The sequence below is a fragment of the Vigna unguiculata genome, chromosome 11 (genome assembly GCF_037176805.1).
Source record: "Vigna unguiculata cultivar grain cowpea cultivar isolate G323 ecotype 2 chromosome 11, ASM3717680v1, whole genome shotgun sequence".
Lineage (NCBI taxonomy): Eukaryota > Viridiplantae > Streptophyta > Magnoliopsida > Fabales > Fabaceae > Vigna > Vigna unguiculata.
The window spans coordinates 10956285-10971675 of record NC_140802.1 but is presented as its reverse complement, the minus strand read 5'-3'; the positions used below and the strand labels follow the sequence as shown (position 1 = coordinate 10971675).

General features: G+C 29.6%; 1 long non-coding RNA gene across 17 annotated transcripts; it reads left to right on the top strand.

Annotated features, from left to right (window-relative positions):
• Positions 1-259: 259 nt before the first annotated feature.
• Positions 260-5111, top strand: LOC146880997 (uncharacterized). 17 transcript variants are annotated; one of them, XR_014986281.1, is made up of 9 exons: positions 260-280; positions 368-762; positions 872-941; positions 1172-1238; positions 1345-2935; positions 3404-3614; positions 4561-4626; positions 4716-4786; positions 4864-5111. It is a non-coding gene; the product is annotated as an uncharacterized LOC146880997 (long non-coding RNA). The 17 variants fall into 17 exon arrangements; XR_014986292.1 differs by lacking the exon at positions 260-280 and having other exon boundaries at positions 287-521; positions 683-762; XR_014986291.1 differs by lacking the exon at positions 260-280 and having other exon boundaries at positions 287-762; positions 1345-1467; positions 2796-2935.
• Positions 5112-15391: the final 10280 nt, after the last annotated feature.

Genomic DNA, 15391 nt, shown 5'->3' with positions numbered 1-15391 from the left:
ATTAATTAACTTATGTTAATATTTATTTATTGTACATACAGTCCAAACCCGAAAATAGAATGGAATAAATAGCATTGACGTTAATCTAACAAAAAAGAAACTCATTAAATCATTTTAAAAAAGATTTAATGTGGTTAGTTTTGTTAGATCAGCTTAGGTCCATGAGTTTTCTTTTCTGTTAATACTTATTATAGATGCGTCACTACAAAAAAGTATAATTTTAGTAGAGGTTTATTATTTGGGGTTGTAATAACCCCTACTAAGATTAAACATAACAGAGGTTTTAGAAACCCTCCTTAAGTTCCAGGATTTTTTCAAGAAACCTCAGCAAAATTTAGTTTCTAATTTATTTATTTTTTATTTTCAGTCAAAAACTGAGAAGCAACTTGCCTCACGTCTCATCTATGATCTTCGCGTGCCTTCCAACAAATTTTCTTCTCCCTGATTTCAAATCATAGTGCCTAGGAGGAACGATCGTTGATCGATAACAAAAGTGTCTGATTTCTTCCTCTTCGCTCAAGGTTAGATTTCACTTTTGTTATCGATCAACGATTGTGCCTCACCACTGTTCTCCTTGCTTTCAATTTTTCCTTTGCTTAAAATTTCGTGTCATTACTCTTTCGATTTCATCACATGCTTTTATTTTCATCTCATTCAATTTTGTTTTCCATCTCTCACCAAGAAAAACTCACGACTTCCAGCAGCACAGGGCACTCATCTCATCCCCATTCTTCGTTCCCGGTGCCGGTGGTGAGTTGTAAGGTTAGATTATCACACTTTGGGTAACATTTTACTAGAACCCTCGATTGATTAATTGTAAATAAAAAGCCTCTGTGAACACTAACCTAAACAGAGAATTCTTGTGGTTTAGAGACGAAAAACGAGTAAAGGTTGGTCAAGCTAAAGATTGATTCGTGATTTAATGAAGACGGTCTCGTAAGGTGAGTTTATTGAATAAATATTCTTAGATTTTAATTACTTTGAACTGGAATTGTTATGTAGTAGAAGTGTTTTGCTTCTTGCTTCTGGATTTAGTTTATAATCTGCTTGTGGATTTCATTTTAATTTACACTCATGGATTGAGTTTTTGGTTGATTGGTTGAGCCTTGATACTTGTAATATTTGTTAAGAGTTGTTTTTCTGCTTTTTCCTTTTGAAACGAGAACAAAAGGTGATTACTCCTCTGAAGCAAAATTATGAATGCATAAGTTCAGTAGTTTCAATCACCTTATAAACTGGTATGAAACCTCCCTGTTAAATAAAAAATTACTTAATGGCTTCAATTTATATATATATATATATATAACTGTACCTTTTGGCTGAAAGGTGTCCATGTTGTTTCAGAAAGTTCTCGATCATTATGTAAATGGGGTTCTTCTTGTGGAAATAGTATCTTCGTAAGATGCAAGCCAACACCATCAAAATTCCCAATGCTCCAGCAACTGATGTAGCTATAGGTTTATTACAGTAAGGAGTTAAAATAAGAAAAAAACATACCCTCCATGATGCTTTGTTTATTTTCATATGAGATTGTCTGCAGGAGATTGTTTATTTATTTACTTTTGTTATAGGAAGTCACCATACATCTACATCTTTTTTCTGTATTTAATCACTTATCATATTCATAAGATGAACTTATATTGGAAAACTCCATCAACCAGTGAAGATATTTAACCTGCTATGATACAAGATTGACAAATAATTTACAAAATGTTGTACTTTTGTGTTCGAAGTTAAATAAATCACTGCAGAGAGAATTACAGTTTGAAAAAGTTGTACCTGCTACCACTATCTTCATCTTTCTACTAGTTTTCTCTGCAAAACATGAAAAAAAAACAGGAATTAAACAAAAACAAATAACAATAAAACCGTAAGTAGAAATAAGTGGTAACTTGGATCGGTTAAATAACCATTTCTTATAACTAAACTTCATGAGAAAGTGAGAACTCATATTGGATCCTTAAGTGCTTGTTTCATTACTTAACCAGTTAGATATACTTAGATCAGGTTTCTTCATTCCACATCAGAATTACGAGAGATAAATCATCAGCCTAGGAGCTAGTTGAAACAAATTATTTCCATCAATAAACAAGGTACCTTGTATACATAAGAACTTCCCTTGGCTGTCAAGTTGACATTGGCCTCGTCTAAGACGGTAACAAGAAGAACACTCACCAGACACATCTATTTTAACCAGAATATCAGCTGATACATAGTCAAAGAGGCTTTCATTCGAGTTAGGTACAAGCTCTGCATCTCTTATTGGAAGTCTAACCATTGAACACTGTTCAAAATAAGAACCATGAAGCTCTTCGGAATAGTAACTGAAGGACTCATCAACATTAGATGTGCCATAGAAGATGTCCTCCTTCGGGCATATTGTAGATTTATAAAATGCTGAAGAAGGAGGATTGATGTTGAGGGTGTGGTTGCATATGAATAGAGTAGCAGTTGCAAATAATGAGAAGAAAACAGAAGAAAATAATATCCAAGTGCTCAAGGGTTTTTTAATAAACACTCATGTAAAGACTCCTTGTAGAGTATCAGACTCCTTGCAAAATTCTTTATAAGACTAGAAAATTAGGTAGCATTACTACATTTCAGACTAAGATTCTCTTAGACTAGATAACATGTATAATCTATGGTTTTTCTGTCAAACATTGTAGAAGAAAATTGAGTGTATTTATATGTGTGTGGTTATGATGAAATAAAAGAAATGATTGACTTTATGATTTGTTGATAAGTTTGATTTTGCATATGAGAACTCTGCCATGACAGAGTCAAACATTGAACAGACCTTGAAGAGCCTTGTGACTTAACTAAAGAAGACTCCCCAAGAAGTCTTTGATGCTCTCATGAACCAAACTGTAGATTTGGTCCTAATTTCTAATCCTACTCATTCTGTTCACAGATCTTTGTTGCAAAAGCATGGAAGGTATATCTGTTACATTACATTAACTAATATCTAGTTGCATTTATCATACTTGATTCATTGTTGCATTTATCTTATGCAATACACTATTTCTGGAATTGTTTGACACAATTATATCCATTAGTATCATTCTTTTCTTTTCAGGATAAGGAATTGTTTGACACATACGCCAAAGACATAATACCAGATGATAGTCATGATTTTGAATTGATAGATACTTTACCTATGCTTTCTAGTGATTTATAGGGTTTGTAGCTTGGGTTGAACCTATCCAGGCTGTATAAGGTTTTGTTAATTTCTAGAAAACCTATTTTCATTTCTTAAAGTGTTTTTTTGTGGATAATTGTTATTAATGGCTTCATGCTAGGTTATTCATTTGATTTGACAATAGTGTTGTGATTTTATTTAAACACATGCACACCATGCAAATAAATAGTTTCATTCAATTTGGTTAACTTTATTTAGGTTTAGATTACATGACAGGTTCTTCTCCAAAGGCATAGCAAGAGGCCCACTTCCGCCATTTGCAAGAATGAGAAGCACACATAAGCAATGCAATGGCACACACCATAAGGGTCATCATAGTGTAGCCAATATGTGAAATGGTTGGTAGAGGGTGGATCATTACAAGTGGCCGAGCCATGGCAAAGTCAAATAACAAAGTGTGATATATTTCTCATATGTGAGTAACTACATCTATATATAACGTCTTGAACTTTGATTTTCAATTCAGAAGTAGAAAGTGTAGTTGGTTCTTTTGTGGTTTGTTAGCATTTGGTTTTTGAGGGTTTGGTATTTACTGGACTCGAGGAAGAGGCAGAGTGTAGCAGTTGAGATCTCATGCCAAGAGTGGGTTCACTAGCTCTTCAATGCACCAAAAGCATTCACTCGAAATGAAACTATGGGGGGAAATGAAAAAACAAGGATGATAACAGAAAATTAAGGTCATTCAAGTATCATAATTTTATTTATATTTTATTTTTCATTTTAAGAATATTTCTTTTCGTGATTTTTCATAGATAGTAAAATTAGTTAACTCCTTTGATTTTCTTGAAAATTATTCATGTTAAATAAGATTTTGTTAATTTTAACTTTTAAACCTTTCAGCCATAATTATTAAGTGAAATTGTTAATTTACTTTATAAATAAATATATATGTGAGTTGGATTGGTGGCAGGATTGCGATTTCGTGAGATTCACGATCTTGCCCTTTATATTTCTAATGAAAAAGTTATCTGGCCAATTATGAGTGGTATTGGATTTTGAGCTTATGAATTTTGATCTCTAGTTCAATGATGTGATTAAACATATGCTTATGTTAACTATAATTTTGTATGGTTCCTATCATCACCACCTGAACTAAATTTATGTTATCCTTTACAATGTATTTATATCATGAAATGGCACGAGGAAAGTAGTTGGTAAACATGTCATGTGTTATACGGCATCTCTAACAAAAGGGTATATTTTGGGAAGCTAATCTCCCAGAAATTATTACTCTGTTTTAATTTTTCTTTATACTTGTATAACATGTATATGAAATGAAAAAACTTCTCAACTTATTTTCTACTTTAGGTTTCTTTCTGAATCATGATTATAATTATTATGATTTCTGTTGTTTTACTCAGATATGATGCAAATGAAAATCAAATGGTGACATACTTGTTTCAACAAAGGAGGATTCTTAAACGTAGGTATGTATCCCAATATAAACACACTACTCTGTCTTGTGTAAACCATCTTATATCTTCAAATTTACTAAGCTAGATTGATGACTATGCAGATATTACCTTGTGGAGAGAGCTAAGGATGTTAATATTGTCTCATGAGTTGACTATGTTCAATCTTGCACCGGTAATGTTTAAGACTGCATAAGTTCTTTTATTTTTTAAAGTTTACATTTGTAATTATGATTCACATTTATATTGTAGGTTTCTAATCAAGGAAGTGTGCAAACTAATACAACAAGTTTTGGACATGAGGAAAATCATATGTGATAGTTGAAGAATATAATATAATGTGGAAGTTAGTTGAACCATTTTATGTTTTGAGAACCCTTGCAGTACTTCATGATAGTTTTTGCTGACTAATATTGTACTTGAATTTGAATTTGAATTCGTATATTTGATATACTTTGATATACATTTAGTCATTTATAAATAATTTATCAATTTGATGAGTTTATATCTATTTATGTATAATTTCATTAAATATAGATTAAAAAAATAGAATAAATGTAAATAATTGTGATTGAAAAAATATATATGAATACATAAATGATAAATGAGTAAAAAAATATAATAATAATAATAATTTAAAAATCTATGGTATTTTACGGAGGTTTTGAAACCTATAGTATTTTACGGAGGTTTTGAAGCCCAGGGTATTTTAGGAGGTTTTGAAACCCATGGTATTTTATGGGGGTTCTAAAACCTATGTTATTTTATGGAGGTTCTAAAATCCATAGTATTTTATGGAGGTTTCAAAATCCACGATATTTTATGGAGGTTTCAAAATTCATGGTAATTAACTGGGGTTTTAAACTCACAAAACTTAATTGAGGTTTTAAAACCTATGTTAAATACAAGAGGATAAAAAACCTCCGTTATTGATTGGTGCTTCCTGGGGTTCATAAAAACCCCGACTAACACATTCTCCAGGGATGGTTTAGCGGGGGAAATCGAAACCCCGGGTAAAGAACTTAGTAGAGGTTTTAACCCTGGATAATGTAAAAATAAACCTCCGTTAAAAATATTTTTTCTTGTAGTGCGTATTGTCCAAATCTATAAAAAATAAAAATAAAAAATGATGTAAACGTAATCTAACAAAAAGACTATATTAAAAAACTTAAAAATATAAAATTCATATTAAATTAAAAATTAATAAAAAAACATTAAATTGTTATTACTATAATACAAACTAAAAATACAATTAAGCCAAAACATTTAACTCAATATCAATATTCTTACATGCATAAAGTCAAATTCAAGTTTCCTCGTGCCAAAAAGAGGGAGTTTGCAAAAGGGTAAATATATACTAAATGCTTTTAATGTTCCTCCAATCAAAAACCTTACACCTGTAATCCTTCTTCTAGTAATTTATTTTAATTTCTTAAAATTCCTTCATATTTACGTTATGATTTAGTATTTAACTTTCGATTTGATGTTGTGATTAAGTGATGTTCAAGTGACCTTCAATTTAATAAAAGAAAAAGACAATTTTGTATTAAATAATTAAACTCAGGGAACTCACATAGAAAATTTTATTCGTTCGTACGAATTCAAAGAATCAATATATTTTATATTTGAATATGGAACAATATGATTAATACTATACTTCATATTCGTCTTGATCATTAATATAATTAACCCGCGCGCGCAATAACTTCTTATATGATAATAGTCCAAATTATTTTATTGGTTACGTACATAATTGTAAACATTTGTTAAATTAGTATGTAAAAATAATTTATATGATGTCATAGTTCTTAAATTTAATTATTATTTAATATTATTACTTTAATATTTTTGTTTTTCGCTAGATTTCTCGAAAAGTTATCAATATTGTCATTTAAATCACAAAAACTTGTATATTTTAGACTAAAATAAATCGTAAATTATATTTTCAAATATTAATTTCGGAGAGTAAGCAATTTCGATAAATTATTTCTATAAACACTTTTATGACGTGAAAATTAGAAAAAAATATATTTAAAATTAATTTATAAATAAAGAAAAAATGAGATTTTTAAAACGTTAATATATGTACACTTATAAAAATTAATTTATATATATATATATATCAATTATATATTTTATTTTTACTTTTTCTTTATTTTCTATAATGAAGTTTTTGAAACATATTCTTGAGATCTGAAATAATGTTACCTCAATTGAGGACCAATTATGCATTTTCTTAATTTATTTATAAGAAATCCTTTTTAAGTACATTTTTTTGGCCGTGACGAGAAAACAATAATCAAGATTCTGTGTTGATGATGATGTTCTAAAATTTAGAAACAAACAATCATTGCATAGATTTCCATATATTCCATAACATTGTAGGCATGGAAAAAATTAAAATATTTCATGATGCTATAAATTAGTCAAACATATTGGAGTATTATTTATATCGGAAGAGTCATGTATACAATTTCACAAATTTCAACAGTGTATTTATTATGTGTCTCATTTTAATTGGTCATTGCAAATCTGTTCCCTAAATATAATAATAATTTAAAGCATGATGAATGTGTGCCTTAAATGGGGAAGATAGTGTAATAAAATTAGAAAATGAGGCTTGACTAGACCCATCATAAGAAATGCAAAGAATTAGATGTCATATTATACAATGAGTTTCACACTTCCCTTATTTTAATATTATATATATTCCAATTATTATATTGTGTTATCTTTAAATAATAAAATTGATGGTTTAATTTTTATGACTTATAGTTATCATGATTTTATGATATATTTTAATAATTTCTTGTTCAAATGTAATTCTTTATATTTTTATTATAATTTTTATGTTTTTATTTGGTTAAATTACTCTTTTAGTCTTTATATTTGTTAAATAGTGCCAAATTGGTCATTTAGTTCTTCTTTGTCTAAATTTGGTCCTTGTTTTTTAAAAATGATTTAATTTGGTCTTTGCTGTCAATTTTGACCAAATAATTTTAAAGTCAACATCACGTTTCAATTTCTGGTTTTTAAACAAACTTTTTGTTTTTAGTTTTATTATTAAACAAAGTTAAACCACAAACCTAATTTTAATAATTAACCATTTTGTCATCATGTATAAAGGCATCAAGTGTATTATATTATACAAAATTAGTGAAAATTAAAAATCAAAAATCAAATAACTTGTCAGACATAAGTTTAGGGATTAAATTTCAAGTTCAATCAAAACAAAGCCAAAATTTAAAGTTTTGTATAGAATTTAAAATTAATTTAAAAATATTTCTAGAAATATTTAATAAAAACGTTAATTTTAGTACAAATATCACCATAAGATTTGTACAAAAAGTAAATTGAGTCTCAATTTAAGGAGAGACAATAATGCTTCTTTTTTATAAAAATTGGGACTAAATTGAAACTAAAAAGAAATAAAGAGATTAAATTGAATCATTTTGACACATGACACAACTATGAAGTGACATGTGTAAAAAATTTAAAAATTAAAAAAAAAATGGACACATGGCGTTGACTACATTGTTTGGTCAAATTAACGGTAAGGACCAAATTGAATTACTTTTTTTAAAAACAAGGACCAAATTGAGACAGAAAAAAACATAAAGACCAAATTGACACTATGTGACAAATATAAGGACAAAAAAGTAATTTAACCTTTTTTTATTTTTATTTTTTTAAGATTTTCCTCTCAAGTAAAGTTAGATGGTTTTAGTAAAACAAGATACCAAGTCTAGATTGAAATAAAAGATTTTCATTCAAGCAAAGCATTTGCTTAATTAAGTAATTGAGACTTTAGATCATAATTCAAGTTTGAAACAAGGTCAAATTTCTTTTTGTCTTCCATATTTTCATTTCTCTATATCATCTTTTATTTATTTTCATGTATTGTTCATATAGTAGTAGTTTTCTTTGTAATTATCTTCATACTTTTTTATTTTCTTTTCTTAAAGTCCAGGCACGACATATACAATTCTTTTGCAATGAAAATATATCTATTTTAGGGTAAAAGAAAAAAAAAATCTTACATTGATTATAGGGTGAAACTATTTTATATATTATTTATTTCTTAAGGATTAAGAATTATGACTTAAAGAACTTAATTCTAATAGTCTACTCAACTGAGTTAAGTGATATTATCAACTTTGTTAAGTGCTCATGTTATTTTTAAATAAATAATTGGTCTTGTTTAATTTTTTCATTTACTTCATACATATGTGTGGTAGGATATCTAATATGAATCAAATTGCACGTGATGAGATTTTAACAAAGAATGACTTGAAAGTTTTATAATGAATTGATTTTAGAAATTGGGTAACAGTATACTCTAGGACTTTTGCCACTAAATAAGAATTTAATCCATTTGCATCATATAAGTGTGAAAGTTGCTTCAAAATAATCATGAATCAAATAAACAAGACAAATCATGGCACCAAATTGAATAGACAAAGATGAAAAAAAAAACTAAGTAAAAAATGGACAAAGACACTTATGAGGATTGGTGAGTGAAACCAGGCCACTCACAAAGGAATCCAATGGATGAATATAGTAGTCACCACCAGTAGCGGATCTTGATTAAGATTTCTGGAGGAGCCAAAATAATATACTTAAAATTTATATATTTAACATTTTTGTCGCTCATTCACTTAAAATTAATACATAATTTAATATAGTTATACCTATAACAGAAAATACACATATCTAAATTATTGTTATTCGTTTTTTCATATTTTTTAACTTATCAAATAATTGAATCATAACTAAATTTTTCAGCTATTTTTTGTTTAATGTAAATAATCATATTATATATAAAATATTCATTTTCCATTTTACTAATTTGTGCAAATCAATTCAAAAGTCATCACAAATTTTCATTTCATCATTGTTATGCTTATGCGATGAGCAACCTTATTGTCTTGTTCTTATCTTCCCTTCTTTTTTTATCAATTTTAAAAAATGAATTTTTTTTTATCAATATACCTATCTATAAAACAAGTTTAAGACCATTTTTTTTATTATAATATAATAAAAATTGAGAGACATAATTACTAAAAAAAAAGTATGATGATCGAGTTACAATTAAAAATCCTCTATAAAAAATCACATAATACATTACTTGCTCTTCTATATTCATAAAAAATGGATATACAAAAGGGTAATGAGATAAAAAAAAAACAAGACTAAATATTAAACAATTATTGCACTACCAAGTGAGACAAGATAATTTTTTTTTCTTTAAGAATGAAAGAAGATATGAAAAAAATGAGGACAGAAATAATAAAATTTTGTTGAACTTTTTTTCTATTCAATAACAGAAGAAAGAAAAAATCAGGTAAGGATGAGAAATGAGTACAATACGAAAAAAAACTCAAAAAATAATGTAAAGAGAAAATAAAAATGATCTTAACAATTTTATTTTATTATATTCAATTTTATATTGTACTATTTATTACCATTAAATGTTGTACTTTATAAAAGAAATAAAAAATATCTAATTTAATTTTCATTAATTTTCAGTATACTATTATTTAATTTAAAGTGATAATTATAATTTAAAAAATTAAAAAATATATATAATTTAAAAATTCTAAATATATATAATTTTAAAAAGGTTAAAAAAGTTGGAGGGGGGGAATGGCCTCGCTTGCCCCGTCATGGCTCTGCCACTGGTCACCAAATTGAACGAAGCAAGATATGAGTCAAGAAAAATAACTTTTTGAGTCTTAAAGAAATTCATTATACTGACGATACTTTGAGTCAAAATTCAAGTGATTTACAAAGATCCTCAAGGACCTATTTGTAAGAGGCATGGCCAAGAATTTTAGGAGAGAAAATTTAAAAATATAATCCTTGTATGTTCCTAAAAGTCCAATTCTAGGTCATGTGCACTCCTTGAAAATAAACATCCAAATGAGGTTTAAGTCATGTGATTGTATATGAAAATCCTTTAAATATTAAGTTTGTATATGAAAATCCAACCAATAATTTTCCAATGCCAAAAATGGTGGTACACAACAAGCTAACCAACCAACACCTACAACTGAAAAAGTATAATACTCAAGTTTTCCTAGAGACCATTGTTATTTTTTTCATTATAGATGCACAACCATTTAGGATGGTGGAGGATGAGAGTTTAAAGAACTTTTGCATACAATTAAAACCTTTGTTTCTTTTCTCATCAAGGTTTACAATATCTAGATATATGATAAAAAAAAATTAGGTTAAAGGTCTTCTTTTATGTTAAATTGTGTTAAAGTAGTACTCACCACATATTGTTGGACAATAAATCAAAACATAAACTATTCACACTCATTGCACACTTTCTACACAATGTTCGAAGGTATTAGAAAAGGAAAATTATTTTTTTATCATACCTCCCCATAAAGGAACACAATATAGGTAAAAAAGTTAAAGACGTATCTAGGAGATGAGGACATAGAAATGTGTCCACACTTATAATTAATAATGCATTGTCTAATTATGTGGTTATTACATATTTAAAAAGGTTAAGAATATGAGTAAATTAGTAAATGATGAACAATTTTTCCATTGAGATGTTATGCCCAATACTAAACTTAATTGAAGGTGATTGTTTAAAAGAGTAATACAAATCAATAACAAGTATTAGGAATATTGTTGTATTTGTAAGGTTTTAATTATAAGGATCGACTAAGTTTAAAGAATGCATATAGTTTTCAAAATGTGATTGCAAAATACTATTGTGTCCCAATGTTCCCACAAGGTGAAATTTCATATTTATGATATTATATCTATTGACAAAATTTCAAGTTGTGTTGTACGGACTTAAAAATGAAGAATATAGTTATATGGTTCTTTTTGGATGAAAGTCCCCCAATTACTAATTATTTGGAAATCTGCCCAAAAGTTTATTAAGTTTATAAAAAAGTTTTCGTAAAGCCTCTAAAATTTTTTCCACATTATTGGATGCGAGTACACAACTCACCTTCCTACTAATGATTTGGAAACATGTCCAAGCATTTATTTAGTTTCTAAAAAAAAGTTGTGTAGTCAATAAAGCTTTTTCCACCTTATTTGATGTGAGTACACATCTTGCATTTTTCCAAATGCCTAATATTCATTGTGCAGTTATGAATCTTGCCACTATTAATTGTGGCATGAGGCAAATATTGGAATAATGTTGATAACATCAATCACTACTTTTGTGTCATTGTATATCATTGTTACAATTTTGAATATGTGATTTTGATATTTCATTAAATATATAAATATGATTCAAACAAAGTTGTAGAATTAACTATGCAAAATAGTTTTAAAATGTATTATTTATATAAATTAGCTCATGATGAGCAATAACACATATCTAAGCAATCACATGTTGGTGTAATAGACTTTGTCTCTCAATCTAATACATCAACAATTATTGAAATTTCAAAATATTAGGAAAGATCATGCTTTTAAAATGCATTTTAGAGAAATTGACTCCATAGATAGAAAGAATGAAATGTATTTGAATGAATTTGTTGGAGATGGTAATAACCAATTTGATAATTTGGTTAGGTGGAAATTAAATTCTCCCTACTTTTCCATTCTATCAAAAATGGTTAAAGATATGTTGATCACCTCCATTTCCACAATGGCCTCTAGTAGTATTGAGAGCATGGATTTGGATGCCTTTTAAAGTTTATTAAATCCACTTATTTGTCCTTAAAATTAGTTAAAGACCACAATAACTTCATTTGATGGTTTTAAAATCAATGATGAGTATGTTCATGTGTATATTAATAATGTTTGGTTTTAATTTATTTTAGAAGTTTAAGATTACAAGATAGGAGGAGTTGACGTAACATCAAAATAAGTTGAATCTACTAGTGTAGTTGGTTCATCATCTAAGCTACATCATCCAATATTGTGAGTATTAATTTATTTAAGTTGTTTATCTCACTTTAATTATTATTATTATTATTAGTAGTAGTATTTTTATTATTATCAGTATTATAAATATTACTAGTTTAATATTTTGATAAGTTTTAATTAGTCTTTTTGGTGTAATTATGGTCATTTTTGAAGTCATTCATTAAAAATAAATACTAAGGTTAAATTTGAATTATTTTTTTGGAAGATATCTTCATTAATTTTTTGAAGATATGATATGGTTATCATATGTTAGCTTAGAGGGTAAATTAGGAAACAAAAATTGTTGTACCTTATTCTTTTAAGATCTAACGCGTCTATTAATATAAGTATGCATATAATAAATTAGACTTTAAGTTTTTATTATACGACTTCTTATATTATTAGACTCAATTTTTTTGTTTAGATATTATAATAGATAATACAATTAGAATAAGTTTTTCTTTAATTTGGTATATTTGTTCAAAGTGGTTGTTGTGTTTCAAGTACTGAACTTTGAAATATAAACACTAGTAGAGCACACATGTATTGCGATGTTTGTTCATTAGTAAGACCAAATTATTTTTCTCTTGTTTCTTAGACAAAATCGTGAAGGTTAGTTTCATAAAAATTATTTTTTATGTATGTATTGACAATTTGTAAGTTCTGCAATTATTAGTTCACTAGTGCAAAAATGGTATATTACAACAAGATATTACATCAGTTACACGAAAAACGATGTAGTACAGTGCGCGGTGGCATTTTTGAAATTTCTGCGAACTATATTACATCGGTTCCCCAACACACCCGATGTAATACTCATTTTTTAAAAAAAAATTAAAAAAAAAAGGTTTTCTGCACAGAGCAGTTATATTACATCGGTTCCCCAGTTTAACCGATGTAGTACGCCTTATTTTTCTCAGCAGGGTTTTCCCCCTCATTTCTCCTTTTCGTCTTCGTGCTTTCTTCATTCTCTTTGCATTCTCTTCGCTCTTCGTTCCCAACCACCACACCACACCACACCAGCACCGCACGGCCACCGCACCACACCAACACCGCACGGCCACCCCATAACATCGCAAGTTCTCCTCGCACGGCCGCTCCTCCACGCAACCACTCCTCCGCGCAGGCGTCGCGCAGGCGCTCCACACCAGCCCCGCACGGCCACCGCACAACACCGCAGGTTCTCCTCGCGCGACCGCTCCTCCACGCAACCACTCCTCCGCGCAAGCGCTCCTCTCCTCCGCGCAGACCCTCTTCGCGCTGCCGCTCTTCGTTCAACGCAGCTGCTCCTCGACCTTCGCGAATCGCGCCACCATTCACGGAGCCGCTCTTTGCTATTCGAACAACGACGCTGCTGCTTGGGAGTTCCTCCGCCGTTAGTCGAGCTCCGAATCGAGCTCCGAATCGCGCTCTGAATCGTGCCCCTTCGCGCTGCCGTCGTTCCATCGCACCACCGCGTCGTTGAGGGTTTAGGGTTTACTGCTGTTGCCGTTGGTTTTTCACTGCTGCCGCTTTCCGCTGCTGCCGCTTCTGATGTAATATATTACAGCGATTCCAGGGACCGATGTAATATATCAAACACTTACTACATCGGGAACTACTACATCGGTGAAAAAACCGATGTAATAGGCCCAAAATAACCGATGTAATAGGCTTTTTTTGTACTAGTGGTTGATTTATTCCGATATGGTAAATTACAAAAAGTGGAAACTTGGAAGTGACGTATACTCATAATAGAGAACATTCATGTATTACATTATTAATTTTTTTTTCTTTAGGTACATTTTACTATGTTATGTTTGAAATGTTGATTTCTAGTAACAGTGTGAAGTGAAATCATGATTATCAAATTTGTGAGTTAACTTCTCGTACAAGTTTAGGTTTCTACTCATAGCTTCCGAGTTGACTCAGAAGTAAACTTATTTTTGTTGCAAACTCAGTAGAATCACAATGAACTTGGTGAACTCACCCAAACTTGCAAGCTTGCAACTGAGTTTGCAAGTTCAAAGGGGATTTTTTTTGAACACAAAACGATAGCAGCGAAGGTCATTTTGTGTGCGAAAGTGAATAAAACTCACCATGATTTGATTATGGTTTCACTCATCTTCTTGTTCTACAATCTTGTTCGCTTCTTTATTCATCTCAAAATCTCGTCGTTGTACCACCATTTGCTTGTTACACCACTATTTACTTATTGTGCCACCGTTTGTTCATTCGTTCTGTCAAGATGTATGTGTTTTACAAAATATAAGAAATATGTTAGAAGTTTTAATGATGAAAATGATTTAGTGGCTTGTTTTGTAAGTTTAGTTTTAAATTTTATTCCTTGGTGATAATATTATTCTAAATATTCTATCAACATAATGATGTCACAAAACAAAAATAATTATTCTATTACATGCAGTTTTATCTAGTTTGTATGGGTTAACCCATATCAAGTTTCTCATCTAATCTTATTCTTTTTTTCTAAAATTAAAAAAAGAAAAGACAAAATGTGACTCAAATATGGATGGAAAATGATATATGAACAACCATTTTTTAACAAGTTCTCTTACTACCTGCGTGGCAGTGATTTTTTAATTTTTAATTTTTCTTTTCACACTTCCACGTACGCGGGAGAAAGAGAGAGAAAGAGAGGTTGATGGAGTGACAAAAGTGAGAGAAGCAAGGAGAGAGAGAGAGAGAGAGGTTGAGAGCGAGAGAGAAATTGAGGTTGATTCGGGAGAAAAGCGAGTGAAGGGCAAGGAGAGAGAGGAGTGGAAGTCGTGAGAGAAGTGGAGAGCAGTTTGTTCTTTCTCCATTCCCAAATTTGTTCTTCCTCCTTCCCCCAAGTTTTTTCTTCCTCCATCTTCGAAGTGTCTTCTTCATTCATCCCCTAAGTTTCTTCTTCCTC